Source organism: Chenopodium album, chromosome 26 (assembly GCF_948465745.1).
Source record: "Chenopodium album chromosome 26, dcCheAlbu1.1, whole genome shotgun sequence".
In the NCBI taxonomy this organism is placed as follows: Eukaryota; Viridiplantae; Streptophyta; class Magnoliopsida; order Caryophyllales; family Amaranthaceae; genus Chenopodium; species Chenopodium album.
This window is the reverse complement of record NC_137859.1, coordinates 4,262,243-4,274,290: the sequence shown is the minus strand read 5'-3', so window position 1 is coordinate 4,274,290 and position 12,048 is coordinate 4,262,243. Positions and strand designations below refer to the sequence as shown.

Here is a 12,048-nt window from a genome sequence, read left to right as displayed (position 1 = left end):
TTCAGCTCAGTTCAGTTCAGCTCCAATTAGTTCAGTTAATGTGAACAAACCCCTAATCATAGCCACGTGGAAAGCTGCTTATGGCCATGTATGCACTTGTTGCCTACTAAGTTAACTTGCCACCTATGGTTGTTTTCTAATAAATACCCAAGCATATTTCATAATTATGGTACGTACGATCTTTATCTCTGAAACTCTCTCTCTCTCTTAAACACTTTCTTATTCTTCTCATCTGAGCGATTATCCTCGAATATTCCCCCGGGTTAGCTAATTTGCATTGACAGTGCAGGTACTTAATTGGCCAATAAACCTTTACGGATCCCAAGAGTCAAGTTACCAGAGCACATACACCCGGAACACTAACTAGGGAATATTAGAGTTTGATATTTCTATTGTCTATATATATTGTAATGTGGCTTAATATTATCAAGGGGAAAATACAATGAGAAATACAGAGACATATTTCCCCCAAAATTTAACATCACTGCCCTCGCACCACCGCAATGACAATTGTCGACTTAGAGTTTGTGGGTTGGGGTTTAGGTGGGTGGTAGTTTCGTGTGGACTTTTCGTGGTGGGTGATGGCTTTAGAGGTGGCCAATTTCAGGAGGGGTTGTTGCGGTGAAAGGGAGACAGAGAGGGGGTGTTTAGTTGTTGTGGATGGAGAGTTTTCGGATTGGTGGTGGAAGCCATGAAAGATGAATGAAGGTAAAGAGAGAGAAATAAAATGGTTGAAGAGTGTGAACATGATGTACCGTGGTTAAATTTAATGGTTATTTAACAATTTTAGTGTAGTAAGGTTACGGATGTAAGTTTTTAATAATAGAGGGCTACCGATAGTCTAAATAAAAATTGACTACCATTAAAAACCACATAAAAAAATACAATTTAGTTTTACCACCTAATCCTAACTCTGGTCAAAATTTCCTTAAAAATAAGCAAAAACATAAGGGTTATTACTAAAAATTTCCCATCAATCAATATACTATATACTAAAGTTTTCACCAAGTTATTCCAGTAGTACACGTGTCGCGTCCAATTAAAAAAATTTCGCGCCAAAAACCTTTATTTTATTTTTTCCTCAATAAAAAAATAAGATAATTGATAAAAAAAAGAGATTATATATACATCCTAAATTATAAAACAATTCTCAAATTTATTTAATGAATAAAATATTAGATATATATCTCAAAAAAAAAAAAAAATCCTGTCATTGACTGAACTCAGCTGAACTGAACTGAACTGAACTAAACTAAACTGAAATGAATATTTCATAAGAGAAGGAAATTGAGAGCTGAACTGAACTGAATTGAACTGAATTGAATATTTTATAAGAGAAGGAAATTGAGAGCTGAACTGAACTAAATTGAATTGAACTGAACTGAACTGAACTGAACTGAACTGAACTGAATTTCAACGTAAGAGAACAGGCCCTAAATGTATACGAAATCTATAAATAAATACAAACTTATAGTAATATATAAATATAATTTTTTCCCTGTACATATATACTCCCTCCGCCCACGATTATCTGCAACATTTACCATAAATGGGTGCTCTCTATTTTCTGCAACAAAATTTTTTCTTTCCATTTTTAGTAAATTTTAATCAGTAAAATGACTACCTTACCATTACTTTATTTTTTTTTAACTTTGTCTAACATCTTATAATTACACATACTTACCCACTAATTACCACCATATCTCAACCACTTTGCCCCCCTACCACTAGCCCAGAACACCAGCCCTACCGTACCTCAGCCACTTCGCCGCCCCTACCACCATCCCAGATCGCCAGACGAGCCTAGAGCACCAACTATACTCCGACCAGACCCCAAATTGTCCAAACGATTCTCCGACCACACTCCATATCGGCGCGCCATTCTCCGACCAGACCCAACCGCGGCCAGACCCCAGATCTCCTCGCCATTTTCCGTCGCCATTTCGGTGGTTTGAGTTCGTGGGTTTCGTGGTGGCCATCGTGGTGGCTGGTGGGTATCGACGATCTGGGGCCGTGGGTTTCATGGTGGCCATCGTGGTGGGTTTCGTGGTGGTCATCGTGGTGGGTTTCGCTGGTCTTGGGCCTTGGGTTCGGTGGTCTGGGTTTCGCTGGTCTAGGGTTCGGTGGGTTTCGTGGTGGGTTTCGGTGGTGGCGTGGCTGTTGGTGGTTCGTGGGGTTGCGATGGTGTTGGTGGTTTGTGGGGTTGCGTGGCTGTTGGTGGTTTGTGGGGTACGGTAGCAGTCGTGAGTGGTGGTGTTTTTTTTAATTAAGGTTAATTATCCCTTCTCTCTTCTCCTAATTTTCAATAACCTTGTTTAAGAAGTTTTGCCTAGGAGTCCGCAAAAAGTGGGTTTGGTACAGATAATTGTTTGCGGAGGGAGTATAAAATATCAAGAACAACGGGAGTGCGCACATCATGGAGTTATGGTGTTGTTTTTTCCCTCCAAATCTCCTCCTCCTTTTTTTTAACTATTTTCTTTTGTGTGAATATTTGATATACAAATATAATAATATTATTCTAAGTATTTTATACTCTCTCCATCTCTTTAGTAGAGCCTCATTTCTAGCATTAATTACTCACATAATAAAGAGAAATGAGACTCTTATAAAGAGACGAAGGGAGTATTATCTTTATGACGAATATATTCATTTTTATTTATGTTCATAATATTTCCATACACATTTACCTAAAAATCCAACACCTTTTTAATTATCTCTAAAAAAAAAGTATTATTAGATTTTGCCAAAAATAAGTAGTAATAAATTGATTCATATACCAGTAGTTTATATTAAAACCATTTAGCTAATGGTGTAGTAGTGATTGGGACTGCACTTGGTAGGGAGGACGATGTGTTTGATCCCTAGCTCGCAACAGTATATGAAAGGACACTGAAACATAACCACCTAGAACCGATTTTCGAATCTGGATTAGCCTGTGTAATTAAGGTGGAATACCCAAAAAAAACTATTTCTTTAAATTTTTCTAATGTTCCAATTCTTCCAGGGTTTGATTGTCGATTACTATTTCGATTTTTAATTTCTCAATCCTCAATCTAGAATTTCAGTAATTCTTCTTTCTTTCCTAATTTTTTTTTTATCGTGGTTTCATTTTTATTTTTTTAAAAAGTTTTCCTTAATTGTAAACTAGTTTTATTTAACTTTAATCTTTATCATGTAATGTAACACAACATAAATCACAATTCAATAAGAAAAATTTAGATTCTAACACTCGAAAATGGTTTTTATTTTTTTTAACATACACCAAAAAAAAAAAAAAAAAAAAACCAACACAAATTTTATTATTTAAAAAAATAGATTTTACCTCCACTTAACAAATTCCGTCTAATAATTCGTTAAGTAGAGTCCATACTGCCATGAATAACCTAGTTGTATATTTATTACTAGTAAAAAAATTGTAGAATGTCAATCAAAATCATAACTAACATTGGACTCACAAGTTTATCAAGTCGGGTTAGAGGTTACTCAATTTGAGCTCGTTAGTATCACGAGTCCAGCCAACTTGAACCGAATTTTGGCCAAGTCAAGTTAGAGTTGACCAAGTTTTGACCAAGGAAAGAATGAACTCTTACTCTTACCTTTCCCCTCCTCAACCTTCTTAGGCTGCCACCACCATCACCACCACCACCACCACCACCACCGCCACAACACCTTTTTCTTTTCCTTTCCAGTCGCAGAATTTTCTCTCTCTTCTACCCCTAAGATTTTCTTTCTCTTCTACCTCTGTTTGATCCAGTGAGGCAAATCCGGCGAAAATTGGAGTTCCGCTTTAGTGAGGAACAAAGCAAAATTTGTTTTCATGGGTATTTTTCTTGATGTTTTCTATGAATTTGAACTGGGTTTTCCATTTTTTCCATTTCAAGAGCATTAATGGGGGTATGTGGGTAGCTTAGATTTGACCCAGAAAGATTAGTTTATTGTACTAATCATTTTTTATCTGGGTTTTTTTTGGGTTTTTGCAAGGATTCAATTAAATTGAATTGCGAGGTTTGTCGGAAGCGGCTTCGATTTTTTGGGTTATTTTAGTTTTTTCAATTAGAAATGTGAACCAATTTACGTGTTTTTTTTCTTGCATTTATGCCTAAATTAATGGAAGCTTAAATCCTCAAGAATTGTTATGGGTAGCTGTAGAAATTTAGTGCTGGGTAAATGTTACATTTAAGTTCATTTTCTAGATCCTTTAAATGTCTAAGAATTGTTATTGGGTACTGGGCAGTTCAAGAAATAAATTGTATAAAAATCGTCAATGTAGGTCATATGTGGGAATGTGTGATGATTCTAATTGTTTCAATTATTAGCATGATAGGGAAGAGTTGTTAATTCGGAATATGCGCGTAGCTTCCGAGTTTTTATTGTCAAGAACCCATCAAGTAAATGATATGGCAGACTTGGATTTACTAGTAGAATGTGGCTTTGCATTGATTTACTTGGATTTATGTAACTTAATTACTATTGTTATGTATGCATTAATATACCTTTTTGAATAGAATAGATGTATAGCATCAGCAGTGCTATTATTTGCTTCAACTTCGTAAGAATAAGACTTGTTTATCACATTTCATTAAACTATGATGAGAAGCTCTAATAAAATATGCTTTCATTTTTTGGAATTGCGCAAGGAAGGGGTATTATTGTATTATAAACGTCACAAATATAGTTAAATAGAATAGGTTTGGCTGGTTCTATGCTCTTGTCTTTCTCTACATATTTAGATGTGTAAAGTGTTCTTCGTATGTAGTGCTTTTTTTTTTTTTTGTCCATTTTATCCCCCTCTACGTACCATCCCATCTAGTCGAGGGAGCCGGGGAGGTAGTATAGGCTACTGCATAACTTTTTTATCATGTATTGCCATTGCTATCTTAGTATCAAACAAAGAATGTTAGTTGAGATTAATTAAAAAAGGAGATTTCTATGTTACATGAAATTGGTGATGATATGCAGCCTTTATACAAAATTAATCAACTCTAATGCATAGTGTATACATGCATTATGCAAGATGTAAATCAATATAGATTGCCCTCAACAACGTCATTACCATACATCCATACCTCACTTGCAGCATTGAGTATTTGGGCTTATGTCATGTCATCGATGAAGCTTGCTAAGTGTATTCAAGATAGCTTTTAATGTGGTATTTACTTAGAAATGAAGTCATTTAGACAATTAGTACACAAGTATCAATTGTTGAGAGAGATTGAGGAAAAGCTGTTTTACGCGAGTACAAAGTGCAGTTGTATGGAAAAAATTGATGATGTTTATGCAAAACCCACCATGCTTTATGTTAGAACGATGGCGAATCTTGTTGGCTCCTATTAAAATCATAATAATTATTTTCCATTTTCTCATATAGCTTTGTTTTTAAATTTGAGTTTTCATATTGCCTAACATGATGTGCAAGTCAGTAGTTCAGTAAGTTTTCATTTTAAATGTGAGTTTTCATATAGCTTTGTTTTTATACGTGAGTTTTCATATTGCCTAACATGATGTGCCTAACATGATGTGAGTTTTCATTTTTTTAAAGGATTTTCTCTTCAAGTCAGTAGTTCAAGTTCAATAATGGCTGGAGTTTCGTTTGTGGAAACTAAATACGGAACTGAACTTCAGTAAGTTTTTATCTCCTAAAAATGATTATTTTAAGTATTTTTTTACTAGGTAAGAAATGTCACCATTAAAAAATCAATTACAATAATCAAAGCCATATTATAATATAAGGGTTTATCGATTAAAAAATTAATGGGTTTCTCATTATCTGAAAATAGCCCCAGTTATTATTCTAGCTCTATATGCTCCCCAGAAACCAATGTGCACTAGATCAAAAATGTTTTCTATAATAGAAATGATAGGAGTAAAAGGCATTTTATGGCGTTTTGATAAATGCCAAATATCACAAAAATAGTCTTTCAAGCTTTTACAATAACAAAATGACAAATGTTTCATTTTTGACAATGAAGTATGCCTTAATCTCTCATGATTTAATCTTAACTTGTTCTGAACATTACAATTCATAGCTACTTCACCCTTACGTTTTATTAATTCTTTTTTTCCATTTTTTTTGCAGTTTGAATGATTTACGCTGTCTTCGTGCGGAGGATTGTTTTTCATTTAGTTTGAATAATGATAGTAGGAGGTCTATTGCTCAGCAATATATTGGATTAATGCATTGGTTTAGGTCTTTGTGTACAGTGGGGGGAACAATCATTTCTGGCAGACATTGTACATTCCGGGATACAGTTAACCCTATCATGGTATTTAAAATTGAAGGATATTACAAGGGTAAGGATGTTAGTAGTTGTTTCTTAATTAGGAAAGAAGATCTTTATGTTGTTGGTTATAATCTTTTGACATCCAACGAAGCAGTAAGACACCCGGGAAATTGGGTTCTAGTACGTGATGGGTTGACGAAGTTGAAAGGGGCAATATATGCCAAATGGGGTGGCAGTTATGTAACGAGGGTCCAGGGTGTCGTGAGTAAAGGAGATACCCAAATTTTGGAGAAAGTAGGGTTGAAATGTATAGTACTTGCCCTCACCACTTTGCATATGAACAAGTCATCTGATTATGCAAAATGTGTCTCTTTTCATGCAATAGCTCGAAATTTTTGTGAATCTAATAGATTTTCAGTTGCCGGAGAAAGGGTTTTAAGAGCTATATAAAGGAGTAGATCAACCTATCATTGATTTGGGGATATTCTTCAACAGTTGGTCATTTATTTGTAAAATGATGATAGAGAATTCTGTCCATGGGCATTTAAAATCACATCAATGGAGATTACTTGTTCCATTTGGCATCAAAACAACAGAGCAACTTTTGAGTACCTTGACAATTGTGAAGAGAGAAAATCCTAGAACAAGGGCAGAAAGGAGAAAGCAGGAACAATTGGACAATGATACATTTGAACTCTTTTTGAAAGGTACATTTATTTCTTTTAACTTTGTGAATATAAAAATATTTTTATTTATTATTTTTTCTTTTATCAAAATGAACAGGAGAAAAACTTTACTTGGAGAAAATGGCTCCTGGTTGGCATAAAATCAATCTTGTTGCTGACCCAGAAAAGCTTAAGAAGATGCGAGATCTGGAGAAGAACTGGTTTGGAAATGTAGCAGAGAGTGAAAACATATTGAGTGCAATGCGAAAAGAAGAGTTTTATATGTTGAAAAAACTAGATAGGATGAAGCCATTGAAACATAGAATAGGTAAGTTGTTTTTATTTATGTATGTAGGAGTCTTAAGGAATACAAAGTTACTATATAAATACAATTAACATGCATTATTTCTTGATTTAGATGTTTGGGAGTCGTTTGAGAAAGCTTTTGCCATACTGGAGACACATATGAGGTTTTTTCTGTCAATCATCAATGACACAGATGTCATTCCCCTGTCACGTGATATGGACTCGTGGTGCGATGATCAAGGAAGAACCTATGAAATGGATGAGCTAATTCTTTGTAGACCACAACCTTCTTCAGCTTGATTTTTTTTCTACGTGTTGTAGCTTGAGATGTAAATGAGGATGAATTCGATGTGAAGAGCATTACAACTGATGTGTCACTGTTTTCATAGCATTTACGACTACTAGATCTATGTTAGATGGAGCGGCGATGAAGAAGGTTTTATGAGGTCCATGGTATTTTCACCCTAACTCAGCGAAAATAGTGGGGAAGAAATGTTTGGTGAAGGAAGCTCAACTCAACCTTTGTTTGTTTGATCAAGAGGTTTAAGTTTGTAGTGCCAGACTGTGAAAAGCAATAAAAGGATCTTAAAGTTGCTCTTCAGTTATGAGTCGTGGGCTTCTGCATTTAGAGACCATATTGTTCATGGTCATAATATGTATGCCCAGATCCAGTTACTGCTCAGTCATACGAGTCTCTCGTTTGCTTCCAAAGAGAGAAGTTAAGTTGTGGATGAGATAGCTAAATCTGAGGTGTTTTCAGAGGCTGAATATGTGAGGAAGTGTGTTGAAACTTGTGCTGCTAGTTCTGAAGCACCTGCTATTGCTAAGATCTTTGCTGTCCCTACAAAGGTGATTCCTCATAAGGGTCCAGATGGGAGATTTCAAATGACTTTACTGATATAAAAATGGGAACAACACAGTCAGATGAATATTTTCTTGCATTTGCTAGAATTTATAGTAGAAGCCTTGATGCTGGGCACAAAAATCTATGTTATTTCATCGTTGTATGATCCACTGAAATAAGAAGCATTTGCAGGAAGCGGAATTGCAGTCATTGTATCTGATGATGGGCCAGGGTCTTGCACCTGTTGCATCTGTCACGGCTGGAAATGTGGTAGCTATGCGAGGACTGGGGCATCATGTCTTACAAAGTGCGAAACTTTCATTGACAAAGAACGGTTGGCCTTTCTAGAGTTTGATGTTCAGGTTTACCTGTTCTTAAAGTTGTCCTTGAGCCCTTTGATCCAGTAGATTGTATGCACTTATGAGGGGTTTGTGAAGGTTTCTGTCTCATCTAGGGGAGAAAATTTGCTTGCTGCTGCTGGAGAGGTGCATCTTGAGAGATGGATGCATTAAGGATTTGATGGAAAGATTTGTCTCCACCACTTGTCTCCTACAAATAGATTATTGAGGGTGAAGAACCTAATATAATAGATAATTTGAAATTATTGTCTGGAAATACAGAATATGTTGAAAAGACAACTTCTTATGGAAGATTCTCTGTTAGAGTGCCAGCCATGAAGCTTCCAGATGCTCTAATGAAGTTGCTTAGTGAGAATTCTGACATACTTGGAGAAATTATCAGTGGTAAACTTGGTCAGACTTATAAAATGTTGGATTCACAGATAGGTTGTATTGCTGAAGATGGCGAGCCCCGTGAAGCATTCAGGAAATGAATCAGGGATGCTGTGGAAAGCGATATTGTTTCTGCAGTTGCACAAAACAAAACTGATCTGATTCAAAAGGGTCTTTACCCATCTGATCAATCGTTGTGCAAAAAGGAGTGTTGCATCTGCGTAGTTTTCAAAACTGTATAGCTAGAAATCAGGATAATGATGCCATGACATTGGGTTTTCTAGGATCACTTGGTGCTTTTAAATGGGAAGGGCTTGATGGTTCTTGAGTCCCTTGGCCTCTAATAAAAGACTGTCCCAGGTTTGTGTTTTTGTTGCTTAAACATGTGTACACTTGCTCATTTATGTGTCAAGCTATCCTCTTAACAAGTTCGATGATGCTCTTCAGAAGAAAGAAATTGAGGTTGCTCTGTTGTTGGGGCATTTAGGAGGAAATAGCGTAAAGACATGGCATTGCAAGCACTCACTGCTGAAAACCAGGTAGCTATGGAGCTGGTATGTATCAAAAGAATCCTATATGCTATCTTGTCATTCAGCTGTTCCTTATCTGTTGAAAAAACTAGGTTATTTTTATTTTTGCTTTTCACATTGTAGTGTACCAATTTATTCAATGTTCATTCATTCAGCCCCTCTCAGTAGTGGATACCAATCCTCAATTCCATACCATACCATCATACCTTTGCATGAAATCTTCTAACAAGCTTTGCTAGAGCAGGGAGGGGAGAAGGTCAGATGGGCTTACCCTTGCAACTTAATCTTACTGAATCCTAGCAAACAAAATGTACAGGTGTTTTGTAACTAAATTATAAAGAATTGGCCATTAAGGACATTCAAGTTTGTTATAAGTGTACATAATTAACTGTGTAACACCGTGCTGGCATGCTATCCAGTATGACTGTTGCCTGTCAATTAAGTGATTGTATATCTTGTCTCTCTCAGCTCCACAGTCCTATTTTGCTATGTCCAACTGCTTTAAACACCAGCATAATTCTTGTGGAATGATATCTTTTATGTTTTCACAGAAGTGTGATGAAACTTGTTGGTTGCATACCTCATGATGTTGATTACTACGATTGAACTTTGATTGATATTATTGCTGATTAGGGAAAACAAAGAAAAGATGAAATGCACAAGACTTGAAAATGATGCTCAGGAAACGCAGGACTGAAGAGGTTAGAAGCAGTTGCCTTTTCAATCAAATTTTAACTGTAGTTTGATACCTGATTTTCTCTGACTTCATTGTTCTTTATGATTTGAGCTTTTTCATTAGCTGATGGTCAAACTTCTTTTTTCGTAGGCCATTCAAAACCAGACAGAAATAGATTGTCTTCGTAAGGAACTCAACTCCGTTGTGGAGGCGAACGGAAAAATGGAAAGGTGTGCGTCAATAAATTACTTTGGTCTTTTTAATATTACATGCCAGAAGACGATGCAGTGCTGCACTTTCCAGAATTCTGATGAATATTCTTGTGACCGATCAGGGTTACCTGAAACTCACATCTTGTAGGCACAATAAGGATTTGGAGGCAGAGTTGCAGGCAGTCAGATCTCGCATAAACACAAAAGAAGTAAGCCAGCAAATGAAAATCAATGCTACTTCAACTATGACACATGACATAACAATGACCACCTAGAGCTCAAAGCCATAATTGATGTCATTGCAGCAGCAAGTCAAAGAGAAGCTGAAGCACATGAAATGGTGATCACACTAGCTAAGGAAAATTGTTGGCTTGTGGATTTCTTTCGATCAAGTGGTCTAGCTCTATGAATAGGTAATCACTTTAATGTCCAGTAGAATATGAAAGAATGCATTTCATTAAGCTACCGATTTTTGAGATTAATAAGATTATTTTGTATTTCTATGCTAAGGATTTTATCTGTGAAGGCCAAATAAAAAGGCAAATGCATTTTCATGTAGTTTTGTCTTCTGGATATCAGAGTGTTTCATGTTTTTATTCTCTACAGAAGTTGCAATGTTCTGTTCTAGTGATTTTTTTTTAACTGCTCTTAACTTTGCATGTCTTATTGGCAGACCGGAAGTGGAAAAACACACACAATGTTAGGAGATATTGAAGGTGGCTCTCGCCGACATAGTGTTGATTGTGGAATGACACCTTGGGTGTTTGAGCACCTCTTTTCCAGGATCCAAAAGGTATTTCTTTCTGAAAAAGAAATTACGAGCATACTGGGGTTTGAGTAGTGATTACTTTAAATCTCTTCCATAGTAGATTCTTTGATACAGTTTAAGCTGCAAGCCTGCAATGACTATGACTGTAAGGCACTGATTTTGAATTAGATCAAGTCAAAACTTACATGTATCTTATTTAAATTATAGACAACTTACAACAATTAATAATCATTGCTGTTTAATTTTTTCTCAGACTTAGGATTAGTATATTATGCTTGCTTCACTTTTTAAATAGACCAGTGAGAGTAGTCAGATTAGTCCTTGTAGGTGCTAGATAAGCAATAACATTAAATCTGATTATAGTATATACTACAAATATCATTTGTGATCTTGTTTCTCTACTCTTGATGGAATTTGATAACAATAATATTGTAATATCGCAGGTAAAAGAGGCTCGGAGAGAAGAAAAGTTCCGTTTTACTTGTAAATGCTCTTTCTTGGAGTTCTACAATGGACAGATCCTCAAGTTTTAAACCCATCATCAGTGAACTTACAGGTAAGGATCCTGAGTGAATCGAAAATTACGAGATCACTCTTGTTATTTATATTGTTCTTTGTATATCACATAGAGAGCCATAATGAGCAATGTAGCAGTGAGGTCATAAACTCTTTGCTTTTCATTGTGCTTGTCAGTTGAATTGAGTCTCTGAGTTGATGGTTATTGAAGTATAAATTGTCAAGTTATATTCTTCTCATTTCCAGATTAGAGAAGACTTTAAGAAAGGCATTTATGTTGAAAATCTAACTGCGTTAGAGGATACAAGTGCTCGAGATGTTATGCAACAACTTCTTCAGGTAATGACCCACCTAACTAAACACATACTCAACCTACTATAAACCTTTATTAGATTGTACAAGCATGCTTAAGCTTTGCATGATTAAAGATAATTTTTATTTATTTGCAACATTCTAAAAGTTATTTTCAGGTTTTGGCAAGAGCATAGTTTATTGAGGAGTTGATCTCAAGTGTTCTCTACTCTTGACATGATTTTTGAACCTCTTAAAGTTATTTTCAGGTTTCGGCAAGAGCATAG

At 35.7% G+C, this 12,048-nt stretch overlaps 1 pseudogene; it reads left to right on the top strand.

The window, feature by feature from the left end:
* Nucleotides 1–9,273: 9,273 nt before the first annotated feature.
* LOC145616202 (kinesin-like protein KIN-12E) lies at nt 9,274–12,048 on the top strand (annotated as a pseudogene).